The sequence below is a fragment of the Anser brachyrhynchus genome, assembly GCF_964034855.1.
Source record: "Anser brachyrhynchus genome assembly, chromosome: 14".
NCBI lineage: Eukaryota > Metazoa > Chordata > Aves > Anseriformes > Anatidae > Anser > Anser brachyrhynchus.
The window spans coordinates 2,855,040-2,872,834 of NC_137709.1; the positions used below are offsets into that span (position 1 = coordinate 2,855,040).

At 47.1% G+C, this 17,795-nt stretch overlaps 1 long non-coding RNA gene across 3 annotated transcripts in view; it reads right to left on the reverse strand.

Annotated features, from left to right (window-relative positions):
* LOC308177774 overlaps positions 1–17,344 on the reverse strand; it is a 32,401-nt gene extending 15,057 nt beyond the window's left edge. For 2 of the 3 annotated variants that reach the window (XR_013939390.1, XR_013939391.1), the window contains exons 1-2: positions 17,008–17,344; positions 15,890–16,665 (exon numbers count right to left, since the gene is read on the reverse strand). This is a non-coding gene — a long non-coding RNA (uncharacterized lncRNA). Of the gene's footprint in view, positions 1–4,475; positions 4,756–15,889; positions 16,666–17,007 lie in introns of all 3 variants that reach the window. The other variant, XR_013939392.1, reaches the window with a different exon arrangement.
* Positions 17,345–17,795: the final 451 nt, after the last annotated feature.

Genomic DNA, 17,795 nt, shown 5'->3' on the forward strand with positions numbered 1-17,795 from the left:
AATATTGCCCCTTCTTAATCAGTAACACAGGAAGAAAAGGGTCAAAACAGGGAAAAAGATTTAATTCATGGCCTGTCATAAGCTACAGTTTATTGTTCCAGCCAAGCTCACTGAACACTGGGCAAAGCTATAAAGTTTATGGGTCTGATTTGAAAGTGAAATAGGGGGACAAAAGCCTCGTACATCCACGCGGCCAGCCTGCCCTGCTGCAAACCTCCGCCAGACCCATCTCTTTCAGGGACTTCTTGCAAGGCAGCAGAAAAATCCTTACTCTCCCAGGTGATCCTCATCCTACTTCACCACGAAGCACATCTGCACTGCACCGTGCACACAAATGCCATTAGCACCTCAAATCAATCTCCAAACAACAGCTTTATTTTTTTACTCTATTTTTCCTTTTTTTTTTTTTATAAATAGATTTATTTGAACATGCCAATAACTCATTCAGCTTGTAGCTATTGAAGCATGAAGGCTTTTGGACTAATTTGAATTAAAATGAAACTCTGTGGATAATATTTGTTTGCTTCCAGGCCTTCATAATGGAGCCTTCAGGAAAAGAAAGAAAGAAAAATTGCAAAAGAAAATATGAATTGCACTTCAAAGCTGTTAAAAACCAGGCTCTGGCTAGAGGCCTCACCTGGGGTGGCTGCTTTTTCAAATGCAAATATCCAAGACATTTAACGATGGATGAAGCAGACCTCAAGTGCTTTCTGTTGCTCCGTATGTTCTCTCCCCAAATCCCCTCTCTCCCACGTTTGTGCCTTTCAGGTGGCAGCAGATTTAGCAGCTCCAGCTCGCCCGGCTCAGAGATAAGCAGCACTGAGCTCGGAGCTGCAGCTCCACCGCGGGCTCCCAAGATCCGCCCCGTGCGCTCTCCACCTTCACGTGGTGGCCCACAAAGCCCAAGGTGGTAAACCTCGCCCTGGCCCCGATCCGGCATGGTGCACCGGATGCAAAATCAATGAATAACTTAAAAATTAGGTCAGCAGAACTACACTGGTGAGACGGATAACGCGACGATATGAGCTTGGGAAAAGGAAGAGTAAGAAGTCTTTCCCTTTGGTCACTTTAAAGGAAAATAGTACAGGCAATGGAAACCTCAACGTTCGGCCGAAAAGATGAAAGTAGAATTGACAGCTGAAAATCAGCTTCAGAGCTCCTACCCCCAAGACTTTAGCAAAGGTTACGACCTCCTGCGCGGCAGCTGTGGACACAGCTGTCAGATCAGGTTTGATTTCATCAGACCTGCCTTCAAATTAGGCAGGCTTCAAAACTGGCTAGGAACTGGCCTGTCTTCTACAAATGTTCATAACAAGTTTTGCTACCTCACAAGGCACACAGCCTTATAACCCTTGGCTAGCTCCAGAGAGCCATCCGAAAATCCTCCTCCGTAATCACAGCCTTTGGTCTTGGCACGTTCCACCCAAATGCCTGCTAGGCTGAATCCTCCACCGCTACCCACGGTGTTAGCAACTAAAACTCGGTAATTTATTTATTTAAACACTCCTTTTAGGAACTTACTTGTACGAAATATTAACAGGAGTGTTGTGAAGTACTAATAAACTTGTCCCTCTCCATTTCTGTTAGAAGCTGCGGAGCTGTACAGCAAAACGCCAAGCTTTTTCCAGGTCCCCGGGATGTTGGTCGGTACGAGCGTCCTGCGAGCCGGCAGCCCGGTGGCACAGCCCCACTGCCAGCAGCGGGGTCACCAGCACAGCCCCTCAGCTGTCACCACCACAGCGGCGAGGCTGGGACATTCTCCACCCCCAAGACCCAGGGGTCTCATCGCTTTGCGCTTCGGCAGTCAGCCGCTTCTCAAAGACTGGGGCACAGGCACCCCACCGCTCCTGGGCATCTGGCAGGAGAAATGCTCCAAAACCAAGGAAACGAGGACATTTCTTCGTGCACAGCACCACCTCCCCACCTCAAGGCACCTTTTTCTCAAGGTTAAGCCAGCAGCCCGCAGCTCCACGTGCAGGCGGTGCGCCGTCAGCATGCAATAATAGAGACCATTCGTTTTCCATAGACAAGCGTGCAAAGCTGAGGTGTCCGCACGTTTAATTGAGATTACGGTGGGAATTCATTATAAGATTAACAGGCCCCTAAAGTGATACGACAGAGATACCCATACCTGAAGTACAGGCTCGATAGGACTATAAGGTCATAAAAAGTGCTAACGGTGTATATGTAAGTGGAAAAAATGATGTGACAGTCCCAGAACAAGACAGTGATTAAGTACATTTGCATGGACCAAAAACTTTAGTTTTAAAATGAATGAGTTTTCAAAAACGTTTACAAAGAAGCAGGGTGAGATGAATCCCAGGCAGGCAGAACCAAGGGAAGTGGAAAACTCGTCGGGTGCATGAAGAGCTAATCCTGAAGGAGGCAGTGACAGAAACCTGCAAAATTAACAGAGCACACTGCTTGTTTGTGCAGGTTGCCTGCTCTAATTCGGTGTTAGTTACTACACAGAAAAAAATGAAGCAGAAAAACCATTGCAACTTGTGTGTCCTGTTCTGGGGATTCTTTGTCTAGGAGAACTGTAATTTACCTATGTGCCAAATGTTTTCAATACATCCTTTAACGTAAGGTTGTGCTGAGAATTTCAGACCGAAAGGAAGGCTTGGTGCACGGCCTGCGTTGCTCAGTTCAGCCCTCATGTCTACACAGAAGGAACATGGCAAGGGAAGCTAACCCTTCCGTATGAAGTGTTAATAAACTTTTAATAATAAAATCTTTCTCCAGGCTTCAAATCCTGCCCCCACTGAGGACACTGGAGTTTTGCCATTAACTTCAGTGGAGCTGAGACACAGCCCCCGGCTATATATTTTGTCTAAATTACATCACTGTTGGACTCGACTCCCAGCAGTAATCACATTCATACAAGCTCCAATTTAAAACTCATGACCTCCAAAACACTTCCAAATATTTTCTTCTCGCTCCCACTCACACGCACAGATGTTTTCTTCCCTTTAAGTACTAAAGCAATTAAGACAAGTTATTGAGAATAATTGTCCATCTTTTAGGCTTGCATCAGGAGCTGCTTACTGCAGGTCGATTTTAAAAGCAATGCTTTGATCTTCCCAAGCTCGGCACCTGCAGGTATCAACCCCGGCGCAGTCGGGCATGGACACGTCAGCCCAGGAAGGTCAGACTCATCCTGGAGCCTCCCTTGTTGGGATCAGCTGAGCACATCGGCTGGTTTTATAGCAAGCAGAGTTAGTTCTTGTTGCAAGAGAAACACTGAAAGGCACGCTCTGCGCACAGAACTGTTGCGCATGCTTCACACCTGCCCACACACCAGCAAGAGCACGCTCTCCCTCCCCAGCCCAGGGACTTGGCTGTGCCCAGCTGACGGGCAGTACAGGGAAGCCAAAGCTCCAGCAAAGATCAGTTCTGAGGCCTCCTATAAACTGAGGTGAGCTTCTGCATCACACAAACCACACACATTCATCCCCCCGAATGCAGAAGCCAGGACTTGTCCAAGGCAATGACCTCCTACACCGCGTTCAGTCTAACCCTCTGCTTGGTGCACCTCAGCTTCAGCATGAGAAGCCTCTTGGATGCCTGGGAGCTCTGTTGAAAACAAGTTTTGGGAGACCATGGAGCACAACTGAGCTTCGAAGCCAAAAGACATTTAGAAATGTTTTTAATTACTGGAATGAAAGGTCTGTCCTACCGCCAGGATCTGCCAGGACTCTCCCGTCTCTCTGGGGCTGCCTGGTGAAGCCCCAAGCACCCAGCTCACAGCATAGAGCAAGCCGTTTCGGGCAAGATTTTTTTTTTTAAATGGAGTTTGCACCCGTACAATCTATGGGTGGATCTGCACCACCAGGAAGGCCTTGTCTTTCCTCTCCATCTCAACACTTGCAGCTGCAACACCTGCAGCCAAGCAGGACATCTCCTTTGCTGTCATAACACCGGGGCTACGTGCACAGCAAACAAGAAAACAAACCTGCCTGGGAAGTTCCTCACCTCCACAGCTCAAAGACACCAGCTGGGGCAGCTGCAGACTAACAAAAGCCAAGTCCTTGTTTGCTCTCCTGAGGCTGCTTCGCTCTCTCCTGTGGGACACCTTTTTGTGCGGCGTGCCCCTGGGGGTGGCGATGATGGCTTAGCCAATTACACAGAGAGAAGAGGAATTTGATGAATGGATCATTTTTGGTGCACTCGGCACTTTTGACTCATAAATTCCACGGAAAACAAGGTAAATGGAGCATAACTTATTAATGAACAGAGCCCTAAATATCAGATGATCTGCTGTGAATCATCAGCTGGAACTGCAGGGCCTCCACACTGCGCTAGTTATATCACGCTGCAGCACTTCAGCAACGTACAAGCTCCGCAGCCCTGCGGTAAGCCTTACAAGATAATCTAGGAAATAACAGCCTGCTTTATTTAAAGCCCAGCAGAGCGAGCAGCTTGCCAGACCTTCACACCGCGACCTCCAGAGAGGGGGGATCTCGCAGCCTCACCTTGCTTTGCGAGCCTGAGGCACCACTAAGCGGGGGATGCATCGTACGCGGCGCCAGAGGCACACACAGGCACCCTAAATCCCACCGGGCAGCTCCAGAGAGGGACCCGGAGAAGTTCTCCGTGCAGTGAGGTGACTTGGGAGCTCCAGAACTTCAAGTCCTCTTTGCCACTCTTTTCCAGTTTTCTTTCTAATCTTTTCTTAAGTGTTCTCAGGCTTGACTACAACACGTCTCCGGTACCGAGCTGTGGAAATATCTTGAAAGGAAGTTTTTCTTTCACCTATATTGACAGAAGTAATAATAAATAATAATAATGAGTGCTCACAACTTCTAAGCACCATTTCTCCCTGTTTGTATACGAGTATGTCACCTTTCAAGTGTCTCTCCTCTGAATAGGCTTGAAGTGAGCTTCTGCAAATGCATCTCTTCTTGTAGCAATACCCCATCTGTAGCCTCCTTTCTTCCCTGCCCTTGCACACGTCATCTTGTGTTCAAGTAAACTGTCTGCCAAATTTTCAACTAGCAAGTAGCAATTAGAACACAAAAGTAAAATGAACGACCACTGCCTGGTGCTATGCCATAGACAGGAAGTCAATAGGAAGCTGCTTTAGGTGAAACATATTGAAAATAAATTTTTATGAGAGCATTTGTACTGTGGGACCACCCTCTTATCCACTATCCATAAGGATTACAGCTGCGTCTGCCAGGTAGAGAAAGTTTCTAGAGAAAATTCAGTAAAGCAAAAGTAACTAGGCAGATTATTTTTTTATTTATTTATTTTTGGTCACGTGGCAAACAGTGGGGGCAAAAAATGATCATTGAATACAACAGAAAGAATAGCTTTCTACCAGCCAGGTGTGAGCTCTTATTAAAGGGAGCTGGGAACCATCTTCCTAAGTGTGCAAGAGCAGAGCTACGCCGGTAAACCCACATTTCCCTGTTACTGATGAAAAGGCATATTCGTAACTACTAATAAAAAATGCCAAATGCAGACCAGTGCAAGGGTTTTGGAGATGAGCAGCAACCAAGTCCATCTGAAGAACCTTTGCTGCCTGACCTACCTGTTTTCATACACACGGACTTGACACAGATATGCCTGGAGACACAGTCACTTCTGGAGGGTCCTGGCCATTTTGTCACCTCAGAGGCAGTTCTCCATAGGTGGCCTGAGTACCCAGCTAACACATGGTGTTTACTTAGCTAGTATGTGACAGACGAGCAGGATTTACTGCTAATTCCCAACACTGATGTGCTAGAAGTACTTTCTGTTAGTACCGTAAGGGAGCGGCGTCGGGCTGAAGTTACCCATCTCCTTGAGTAATGCGGGCCACTTACTTCGGCATCTCTTTCCCCAGCTGTCCCCAGCAGGATCACACAGAAAGAGAGTGTTAATTCATTAAACTGAGCAGCAGGATTACACTTTGTCTTGGAGAAGCAGCCCATGCATTAACCACCGATAAATTCCACTTCCCTTCAAAATTAAATCTAAAAAGTCACTAGCCAATACTTAGTGAAAACAAATCACCTCCCTAGAGCTGTCCGGTACCTCTTTGTCCACAGATGCCACAGAGAGCCAAAGCCACAAGAAAAACTACGTGGCATGAAAGGGTTTTGACTCGCAGAGGGGAAGCAGAGACAGGGAGACAAAGGACTCCCACCCTGGCTAAGAAACCTCTTTTGAAATCACACGTTTCCCTCAAATCCACCCTTCTTTTCACACCTAATGGAGAAATATACTCCTTCTGCATAAGAAAAGGGATGCAGAATATTAAAAAGTTTTTAAAAAAAAAGAAACCCACCAAGAAAACTTTGCCATTATCACAAGTGATCAATCACCCTGAAGATCTCTTTGGAGGTGTGAAATTGTCAGAGGCAGCAGCAGGGACGATTTACCATCTCTCCTCATGTATATTTTGGCAATTGCAGGAGTGGTCAGGTATGCTAAGATACATCACCTGGGGCTGCTCCGAGGGCTGCCTTCATTTCTCACGTGCCAGACCATCCCTGAAGCAGAGAGGAGCAGATCCCCGTGGCAGCAGCCAAGGAAAGCTTGGGTGGGTAGGGGCTGATGCGAGCACTCTTAACTTGGGGACCCAGCACCCATCCCCACCTGCTTCCAACGATCAAAGTCCTCACAGCACTGCTGCAGCCACTACAAATAAACTTTGAAAGGGAAAAATGATTTTCTTCATCACCCTTTTTGTATTTAGAATAATGGCTTTTCTACAAGCCAAATAGGAAACTGTGTTAATGTGTTTCCATGGGCAAAGCTGGGGAAGGCTGCAAATTGCCGTGCTTAATGGACTCGGGAATTCAGTTATCCATTTGGAAATTTCAGCCCTTTAAGCGAGACCAAATCAAATGGTTTAGTCCTCAGGAAGTGAGCGCACAGCTTCACAGCTCCGTGGGTGTCATTACTTATGTCTGCTGGATTTGATGGAACAAATGCCTCTCGGAGGAAGGCGGCCCCTGCCCAGCAGCCCCTCTGGCGGAGGGGCAGCAGCAGCCCTGCTGGCCCCAGGGGCACTCCGCAGCCTCCCCATCCTTCAGGGCTCCACACAATGTCAATCAGCACAGAAAAAAAATTAAAAGGACCAGCGGGCATCTGCATATGGCTCTGAATGCACTGCAATGACCAATATCTCAAGTGTGTTTTCAAGACAGAAAAAAACAGGCTGGTTTCCCTGCTGGGACAGTGACTCCCCAGGCAGAGGAGGGACAAAGTTGTGGACAGACCAAGCAGAGAGTAAGGCTGATGCTAATCCTGCTATTGCTAATTCACATTCTTAAAAAAAATTACTAGTTAAAAGTAGAGCATGGACGTGGTCATAATGGACGTGACCAGCTGCTGGCCCAAATCAGGATTTTCCCAGCTCCAAGTACGAGAAGGTGACGGTATGAGCTGGTGCCAAGGGGAGCTGCTTCCCTGCACCCTTGTCTCTCTCCTTCATGTGCCAGGATGCCAGAGGAGATTTAATGTCACCTCCTATCACTGCTGCCACACTGCCAGGCGGCCAGCCCTGACTCACCCCTCGCGTCCTGACCGTGTCCCCACGGATAAATGCACCGGGAGGCGCGCAGCCTGCCCGCAGCAGGAGAGGTGCTGCCTCCCAGCCAGCCCCCGCCCAGGCCCTGGGATCCCATGAACTGGGCAGAAAAAAGCAAAGACATTGTGTTCTGCATCTTGTTCCTACAAGGGAAGGAGAATAAACTTTTAAAAAAAGCACACAGGTGAACTAATGTCCTTTGTGATTTATGCGAACTATAAAATACACCAGAGAGCACGGGTCCCAGGCCTGATTATTGCTCATTTGCAGAAGAATACCAACATGAGTACACACACACACCCCATGCCAATAACAAGACACACGTATCCACAGCTGGGACCTAAAGCAAAACTAAAACGTACTGAAAATACTCGATTCTTCTCTCCCCTGTGTAGCTTAACTGCCTGGAGGGACTGCCCCCCGGCACCCCTGGCTGAAAACAAAACACAATCCTCACTGCTAGGATTAGATGTTGAACACCAGATTCCAGCTGGGAGCTCAGGCACCTGCAGAGCAGCATTTATAAATGAAAGCACTGACATGACTTTAAATACAGCGTCACCAGAAACTTAATTATACAGCCGCGAGTCCCTAATTGGAAGGCACGGAGCAATATATTGGCTTTGTCCTGTGGTCTGACGCTCTCCGAACCGCTTTCCCAGGGTTGTTTGTGTTATCTGTCTCTGCGTTGAGCAGTGGTGTTTGTTTGCAGGCTGCGGTGGGATTAGCCCTATTTGTCTTCCCGCATTTTGTTTCCTCGAACGCGGGCTGGGTTTGTGTGGATTTGTTTCGATGTGCCAGGAAAAGCCCCTGCCTTGCTGCACCCAGCCCAGCTGCGTGCTTGTGCTGGCCCCAAACCAGCACCTCGTGCACTCAAAAAAATAAAAACAAAACCATGTTTGAGCCAGCACGTGGGTGTCCTACCAGTAAGACAAGCTCAGAAACACCAGCTTTGTCCCCAGACCCTTCAGTGCTCCACTGTATTCATCCTGCCTTATTAAAAACACCACAGAACAGCCCCCACGGCAGGCAAAGTGGAGAAGCCACTGAAGAGCAGGTTCAATAGATGATCGGGAAAGGATGGAGCCTGCACACCCTGCGGCCTGGTCACCTCCTCCTCTCTTGGGGCAGCTGCAGCTATATGACCCTAAGAGCTGAGGGTAACAAACCCCTAAACAAAAAGCCCATCTGGGAACAGGATGGGTGGACCCTCGCAGGGTCCTTCCCGTTGGTATATTGAAGATTCATCATGGTTATAAGCTCCACATTAATAACCCAAGAATAGTTATCATAACGACACGTAACTTAACCATTACCTGCAACATCTGCTGGCTTGGGGGGGTCAAGCAAGGAGAGACCTCCCTGGTGACGGACCTGCTCCAGCCACAGGCTGACATCACTGCCCCAGACTGTCACCTGCTTCCAGATGTGAGACACCCACCCTGCCAAAGCCCTTTGTACCACCATGAGTCTCCCCCGGGGGAGCAGAAGCCTTCACTGCTGTATTTACAAGAGCTCAGCCAAACAGAAGTGTGGTTAGGTAGGAAACAGAGACACTGAGGATGTACTATTAGTGTCCTAAGTAATTCCTTCATAGCTTCTCTCTAGAAGCATTCAACACTTTAAAGTTTGAAATAACACTTTAAAGTTCTACCAGAATAATTGATTTTAATTACAGGAAATAATTTCACATCTCATTGTGAAACTACACCGCTTTTAAAGCTTTCAAACTGATTTATCATGGGTACAAGTCTTTTTGCTTTCTTTCCTGTAAATATCACACACATCCATGCTTCTCCTGCATCCTCCTCACTGCAGTTTCCCGCAGGCCAGCAGTGAAACGTGATTTATTTTCACCCTACCAGGGCTGGTTTCAGCTCGAAGGAAGAGGTGGCAGTGGTAGCAGGACGAAGCATCTGTAAGAAGAGGCACGGAGCACATGCTTCTGGCCTGCACGAAACCGAACCCACCCTAGAAACAAGGAGGTCATTGCAGGCACTCTAGTTGGTGAGCCACTTGTATATTAAAAAAAAACCTCACCTTTACTTTTAAGAGCTTTGTGTTTTTTTAAGTGTCATTTTAGCACCTGGACCGGCTCACATGCAGTCCTGCCCATCTAAACCCAGCTGCAACGCTCTCCATTTAATCTCAGGTACATTATAAAGTAACCGAGCAGGTAACCTTAGACCAGTTTCTTTTTTTAAATAAAGCCTCACAGAACACATAACTACGAAAGTGCCTCTTTAAAAGCCCCAATTGTTAAAGGGCACAAGGACGAGGGGAAGGGCTGCTGTTTGGTGCTGTAAGACACCTGATAAGAAACCAGAGGCTCCAAAGCTACAGGAGATATCCTCTAAAATAGGACGTGAAGGGCCACTTGTTGGAGACAAGACACTGAGCACATCAACATTATTTAAGCTACCAGGAGCCTACCATGAAACCCTACCCAAGCAGGACACTCTCCCCCATTCCTGGGCTCAGACTTGCAGAGGTGCCCCGATCCCTCAGGCCTGGATCCAGCCACGCTCGTGTTAGCTCCTGCTATCTGCGTAACGCCTGGGGGCTGGTGTCTGCAGCTCCGGATTTGGAAGCAAGAGATCACAGCGCTGTAATTACTTGAGCTGGAAGCTTCCAGCCCAGCTGATTTGTCCTGTCATTTAATACCCACTTGTTTCCAAACACAGTCGGCAGAGACATCAACCAACGTGCATCCCTTTGGCACGGGCCCAGGCAGAGTCGAGGGCTGTACTTCACACGCAGCACTGCAAGAGATTTTCTATAGCTAATAAGGTAACAATGAAACTGATATTACATCTTAAACTGGGGGTTACAGAAAGCCAAGACAATAAATCCACTCAGCTTCAGAGAGCCTGAAGAAGCGTGACCTTTTCCCCATTGTTTACAACACAGGAGACTGAAGAGAGCACCCCTTCCAATTACTTTATAGCTTTATTTACCTACTCTACCAGTGGATGGCCTTTAAATTCCCCTGGTTTGGGAATTCCGCTCAGGCAGCATGAGCGACATCCTACCCGAAGGGAAGGGTTTGCCAACAGCCCCACACGAGCCCTGCACCTTGGCTTGGTTATCGCTTTCCCCGGCCTGCACTCAGAGCCTTCCCTCGTAATGAGAGGCGTAGATCTGGTCTTCTTGCTGGATTATGAGGTCTTTAAGTCAGGTATCATCTTTCTGAGCCATGACTGTACAGTATCTAACACAACCAGAGTCTAACCCTTGTCTGGAGCTCCTGATCACCATGGTAATGAAGATATTTCATTTTCAGCTATGAATTGAAGAGTCGGCTCTCAATTATCTGGGGTAACCAAAGGATAAATATCTAACAGAAGGCAAAAAATATGGTTAAAAAGGCATGTAATTTAAACTGAACACAATATGCTGCTTTTATAGCTTATGGAGAAAATTAAGCTATTGAAGGAAGCCACGCTCTCTTCCTTGTGCTGGGCCTACTGACCACATGCTCATGGAAAGGTTCAAGCCCACTGGAAATATTTCCTTTTACTTCCTTTTTTTTTTTTGAGGAATGATTAGGCTTGGGATCACCTGCATCTCTCCAAGAGGAAACACTTGCTAGAGCTGGCTCAGGGAGGTAGGTCCGGATCTCCCCTTCTGTCAGCAGCATCCTCCCTCTGCTTCAGCTGCCCAGCACGTGGCAGCCGGCACGAACCACCCGCTTACTGCCGGGCACAGAGCACTGAGCACTAAGGGAGCACAGCACCAGCACTCGTTCCCAATTCAGGTTATTTTAAGCTGTGTTATCTTCACTGGGCATAGAACAGAAGTGCCTTTGGAAGCCAAACACACACACTTTCTGTATTTAATGGTGGTTCCAGCCGAACCAGGCAGAAACACCCCACAGGCTTGAACTGCACTGGACTGCATTGTGCTTTACCAGCACCACTCAGCACCGAATCATTCCCAGTCTGTATCAGTGCATAAATCCGAATCTGTCCCCATTCCCTTCCAACTGAACCTCCTTAGCAAACACTCTCACAAAGTGCTTTGGAAAGAGGAAAAACAACTTAATTTATGAACAGATGGCAGCATAGAAGTTCTGTATCTTTTTCCTTCCAAAGCATCATTCTCCTTCACCTGTCTCTGCTATTCAGAGGATGCCGAAGCCCAGATAAAACAAGCGGCCAGCAGAAAGCTCAAGGAATTTAAGTGAGCAATGCCACTGGAAAAGCACCGCAGCCCAGGAAACCGGGAGGAGACTGAGCCAAGCGAGGCATGCTGGCTCGTGGGTTGGTTTTCTCTCTCCCCATTCAGCTGGTGCCATAGATAGAAGCAGTTGGAAGTCAGGAAAAGTTTATCCAAAGCTAACATTTGAGCACGTTTTCTCTTGCACAGCAAACCCCCGTTGTTCCAGCACCGCTCACAGGCTCCCTCGCCTGCAAACACCCACGCCAGCCCTGCTCCACCAGCGGCACCGCACTGCTCTTTTGCAGAGGCCACATTTGCAGGTTATTGCATTATAAATTATAAATTAAATTATATATTGCATTATAAAATACCCCAAAATACAGAGGGATGAGCACACAAAGCATTGGCACTTTGAGCTACCTCCAAGGGAAATCTCCCTCATCTTTGGTGCAGAGCCCCTACTCTCAGATTCAAGGACCAGTCTCCTCCTTTCAGGAAACACAATGGCAGCCACAGGAACAGTAGAGGAAATGAAAGACAGTTTATTAAAACAAATATTTAAAAAATTAAAAATAAAAAACCACACAAGGGCCTTGAACTGCTAGCTGACCTTTGGGAATATAAGAAACCAAGGCTAGAAAAGCCATATTCAGGTGTTTAAGTGCCAGCATGAACATGAATTCAAGTCCATGCCAGCCTTGCTAACATTAGCAGTATAATTATTATAGGTATCTCATCCTTATCTTTCACTTCAATTAACTCAGATTGCTGTAGCAGCCACAACTGGGGTCTGTATGGAGAACACAACGTCCACCCTGACACAACAGAGGAGCGATGGAGGTCAGCAGGGGTTCAGCCTCCCCTCACCTCTTGCCAGACGGGACTGAAGCAGGAAATCCCCCAGTCACCAGGCAGCCTCCTGGCGGCTTGTGCCAGGCCCCTCAGGCCCCACCAGAGGCTCAGAAACCCAGTAGCCCCCCAGCACCACCACAGCCACGAGATGGGGAGGGATGAGTTGCCCCCCCCAACACAGGTTGCAGAGCCCAGGAGGTGCTCAACTGCCCTATAGAAGATGAGTGGGTCAGGACTGCACCCTCACCACCACCCCCACATACACTCCCAACAGAGCCTAAATGCCCTAAAGTACATTTACAAGCAAAATACAGACTTCAACAAATCCATATTTGCATAAAACCGTGGTTCTTACCCGCCACTAAACGTAACATAGATTACTTGGAGACACTTCCCCCTTTTCCTTGCCTTTTAGCGGAGCAAAATATGATTTACATTCTGTTTGCAGGCGAATCAAGTAAAATGCTTAATTATAAATAGCACTTGTAAATATAATCCTTTCAGCTGGAATATTTGTACAGTGGAAGTGACAGACCTTAGTAATGACTCCAGTTACAAAACTTAATTAGACCTGTTTCTCATCCCAGCACCGGCTGGAGCACAATGCCTTGGTGCAAGCTTGCACTCACGCACGGGGCCACAAACCACCACGGATCAAACCCTCAGCAGGTGCCAGGCATCCAGATGTCACCAGTTGCAGTGACACCACGACAGCTGACAGCAGTCGAGGCTCTATCCCCAAAAAGATATGTGGTCCCCAACATAATTGAAGATTAGCTCCATTATTTTTATTTATGTAGAGCTGAAACGCACTTTCTAAAGCCAAGTCTGCGTTCAGCAGATGAAATATTTTATAACCTAGCCACCAAGGTTATGGAAAGGTGCAAGGGAATGTATATCAATATTGATAAGATTCCCCCCCCCCGATATACTTACTAGGATAGATCATCTCCTACAGGTAATAGAGAACAAGTTATCGCTTCTATTGCTCAGACATCATGAGGTGCTACCAAGTTGGAAAGCTCTGACCAAACAAGTTTCAGCCTTGAGGCCCCCAAAACCTGCTAGATAACGCAGAGCTGGAACTACAGACTGAAGATGACATTTAAGAGCCAAGACGACTCCATGATAAAAAGCTGAAAACATTTCAGTCAGGTGAGAGTGTTTGTTACATCCACTGTGCCAGGAAAGTGGAAGTACAAATGACAACAGGAGGGAAAAAAAAAGACAAAACATTTTATTTCATATAACTAGCTTTTTTAACTTTTGCAGTTTGATCTGGTTTTGAGAGTTTGGTCCTGCTCTTTGCTGTTCAGGTGACGGCCTCTGTCATCACAGCTTGATGTATGATAACGAATACAGGATCATACACAGTTATTCTGACGTCAGACAGATTAAATAGAAGTGGTATTTGCATGAATTGACTTCAAAAACAAAAGGTTTTCATTTTTATGACACTCTCTCTTTTCATCAATAGCAAAAAATATATTTTTAAAAATAAAACCAAGTAAAAAAAAAAAATCTCTTTACAGACTCCAAGCACAAGCTGCTGGCGAGCCTGGCTGCCTCAGCTCACGCAAACAAGCTTCACCTGGGAAAGTTACTCCTGTGAGGTCTCACCTGGGGTTTCAAACCATAGCATGAAAATTCACAGAAGATAAGAAGCCAGCTAGGTTTTGTATCCTCCCGGGCAATGAGCACTGTCCTGACCTTTCTGTGTCCATGTGTCCCAGCACAGCAGCTCCCTGAGGTCCCCTCTCCATCTCCTCTGAAATGCCAGAGCTGTACATGGCTTAACCAGGAAGAAAAGGGAGAACCCCAGCCCTGACAAACATCTGTTATCTGAGGGATTAAGCCCACCACGAGCACTGCCTTGGAAACTTTCTTCGTTTTAAGGGGAGGTATTTTAGACTCACACCTAGTACTCGAGGCAGACAGATATTCGCACTACGCTAGAGCTGTTCCATAGGGAATAGCACGTGGAAGAGTACTGAAACACATCAAATCAGAGAAATGTCACGATTTCACAGATCTAAGACAACTCAAACCGAGGAAACCAAACCACAGCCGGCAGATTTGCAGCAATGCAAGGTGACACAGACAGCTCCAGGTTCAGGTGCACCAGCTGGAGGTACTTGGGGAGGATTTTGCCCTGAAAAAACAGGCAGCCCTCGGTTAACCAAGGAGCAATGTACCTTCCTAAAAGCAACCACAAAGGCACATCTCACAAAGGACAAAAGCTGCCAGAGCTTGAGAGCTTTGTTGAAGCAAGGCCTAACGCCTGTCAGCTTGGACAGGCTTTAAACTCCTCAGAGAAGCACTCAGCAACTTCAGATCCATGTTTCTACTTTAGAAAGTAGAAGGCACAGGAGACAAATACTTTTTAAAAGACATTGTTTCTGTCTATTAGCCCCATATACTTGTTAAATATCCAGCTGAGGACAGTAAAAGTAAACAAACAGAGACATTTTGAGGTACTCATTTGCACCTTTGGAGAGATCTACTGTGATTACACAGTTGGTTAACTTTAGGGAGAAACTTCATCTTTTTATTAAGAAAAAGGAACACAATTATAACATCAGTGTGAAACCATTTGTCCCACACGTGATATTTCTGTCTGTGTCAGTTTATTGCTTCAAAATTATTTATCTCTGTTTGTTTTTTGAAGGACATCTTTTTGTGCCTTCGAGCCACTCTATTCATTAGTTCTCCAGAGCTCGTGTCCCATTTCATTATGTTTTAATCTTTACAGTTGTTAATTTGCATTTCATTTCCTGTAGTAGCAAAAAATTACGAACAAAAAAGTTATTGTAAATATTAATGCAAGTCAACTGATAATCATCCAAGGAAGCATTTCACAGCAGTAGCAATTGCCTGCGTCCAAGGCAGAAAAAGAGCAATTTGAGTAGTTTGAGAGGAGAAACACTTCAGGTTGAGGGCACAGCACCTTCTCAGAAGCATAGGCTGGGCCACTGCAAAGCAGCACTCCTAATTAACGAGGTCTTACTTGGAAGAGAAAAAAAGGAAAAAAAGCAAGCCCTGTTTGGTAACCAGGCTTCTGAAGTCCATCAGGAGCTGAGCTACTTTAGCCTCTCCACAGCACGTTAAGTACAAGTAACCGCTTCGCTAGTGCCCCAACTGTAACGCTCACCTACAAAAACTAACAAAAACACCATGCCAAACCAAGAGATGACAGCCCTACAGCAGCAAACCCAACAAACCAGGCAGGTGAGGCTTCCTCCTCCACGCACAGCCCTTGCTGCCAGCTCCCAGCATCGCGCTACACCAAGTTCAGTTTTCATTTCAAGAGAGACACGTTCAACGCAGCTTAAACAACAACAAAAAGTAACTCACTCAGATCTAAGCCACCGTCCTGCAGGCTCCGAGCTTCACTTGTGGTGTTCTGGGGATGGGGCAAAGGAACCCAGTAACAACCCACCTCCAGGTGCGCTGCCTCGGCCCAAATAGATCACAGCATTTTGGAGGTGGATAATTATCTTCGTTAGATAAATATACAGCAGGCTTGTAAACAGGTTAGCTTTAATGGAGAAAAGCACCGAGTCACTCAAAGCTTGTGAGTGGAAGCCCGAGCTCTGGCTGGCTCCCTAATTAACCTCCCGCAGCCGCGCAGCGTGCTGCCAGGAGCTACAAAGGACGAGGGCTGCCAGGAGCTGCTCGCTAGAAAACCTCCACAAAAGAGACAAGAGGAGCTCAGGGTCTGGTATTTAGGCTCGCACCTCTGTAACTCTTCTTGTACTCGTCAAAGTCCCCGTTTTATCCCTTAGGGAATACCACCAGGCACGTTTCCTGGCTTGGGGTTTCCACTGTCACTAAGCGTCCCCAGCACACGGCTGCTATCGGGAGGGGAGCAGTCACGGTGCAGCAGCGATACCCAGGTTTGGAGCAGAGCCTGCAAAAGCCCAGTGCAGACATCCAGCTCCCTGGTGCTGGGGGGAGGATTGCCTCCAATTCCTCATGCTTGTTGCACCTTTGTAAGAACTCCAGCATTGTACCACAACATCCATCTGAGCCATTTCTCCGAGCAGCTGCAGCTCCTGCCCATCCATCACAGCAAGGTGCTCTCCTAGCCGTGCTGCATGCACAAGTAACACAGCTGTATGGGCTTCACTCTGGTATAAAAAATAAATAAATAAATAGATGAGGTACTTCTCTTTATGGTCCCCCTCTCCAGTTCCTCAGCTCCTCTGGGTTTCCACAGCTGATCTGACAGGACCAGCTCTCCACCCCAAACACAGGCACAAGCCCTCTTTGCAGCTGTTTCCATTTGCAGCAGCCAAACAAAGGGGCTGCTATGAAAACAAAATGCCCAAATTTTTGCCCCAGTCAAGCCCTGAAGAGTGATCTGAGCAAGAAATGAAACCCACGTGATGAAGAGCCAAAGAGGTACTGCAGAACGTGTCTGTAATGCACCTGCATAAAATTAAGAAGAAATGGAAGAAGCAAATGCAGACCTAGCTGCCTGTTGAGTCTTTGCTGTGTAGAAAACAATCGTTTCACATCAGTGTAAATGCATCATTCTTCCATGCATCATTGCCCTCGTACTTTTACATCATTATGAGTAGAAGGGGAAAAGGATCAAAGCAGCCCTTGCTGCTGCTGCTGGCAGCCGGTGGCTGCAGCCCGTTCCTACAGCAGCACGGGGCAAGGTGGGGGCAAGGAGCTGCCCACCTCCCGCTCCTCTGCTCCGCGCTCCCGGGTGTTACGGATCCCTGTAGCCCTCCTGCAGCAGGACCACACCTCCCTTTTTCCTTCTCCTGGCACTCCAAAACCAGCACATTACATTACTGATTAAACTGACCTTTAAAAAAAAATAGCATAAATAAACAGAAAAAACCTATCCCATGCACTAACGTACTTGTGTAAGTCTCCTGGTTTTGATTACTTATTCTCTGTAGAAAGACTAACCTGAGTATTTTCAGGATTAACCTCTGCATTAAAAAGTTAAGAGCTTCATTCTGGAAAATAGAGCCTTCCTTGATGAGAGATAGGAAATAACTTACTTTAATCGTTAACTCAGAAAAGTTCGGGGGACGACCTTTCAGGTATGCATTGGCCTCATGGACTTCCCCCTTGCAGGAACAGGAGTCTCTTTCAGGGGAGTTTCAACTCTAAAGTCATTCTATGATTTTATTTTTTCTCCCATGTCTCGGAGGAAAGGAGAGGGTGGAGTTGGGCAAGAGGGATGTTCTGCTGCCCTGCCAAGCCCCTGGAGAACAGACCTGCTACGCTCTACAAAGGT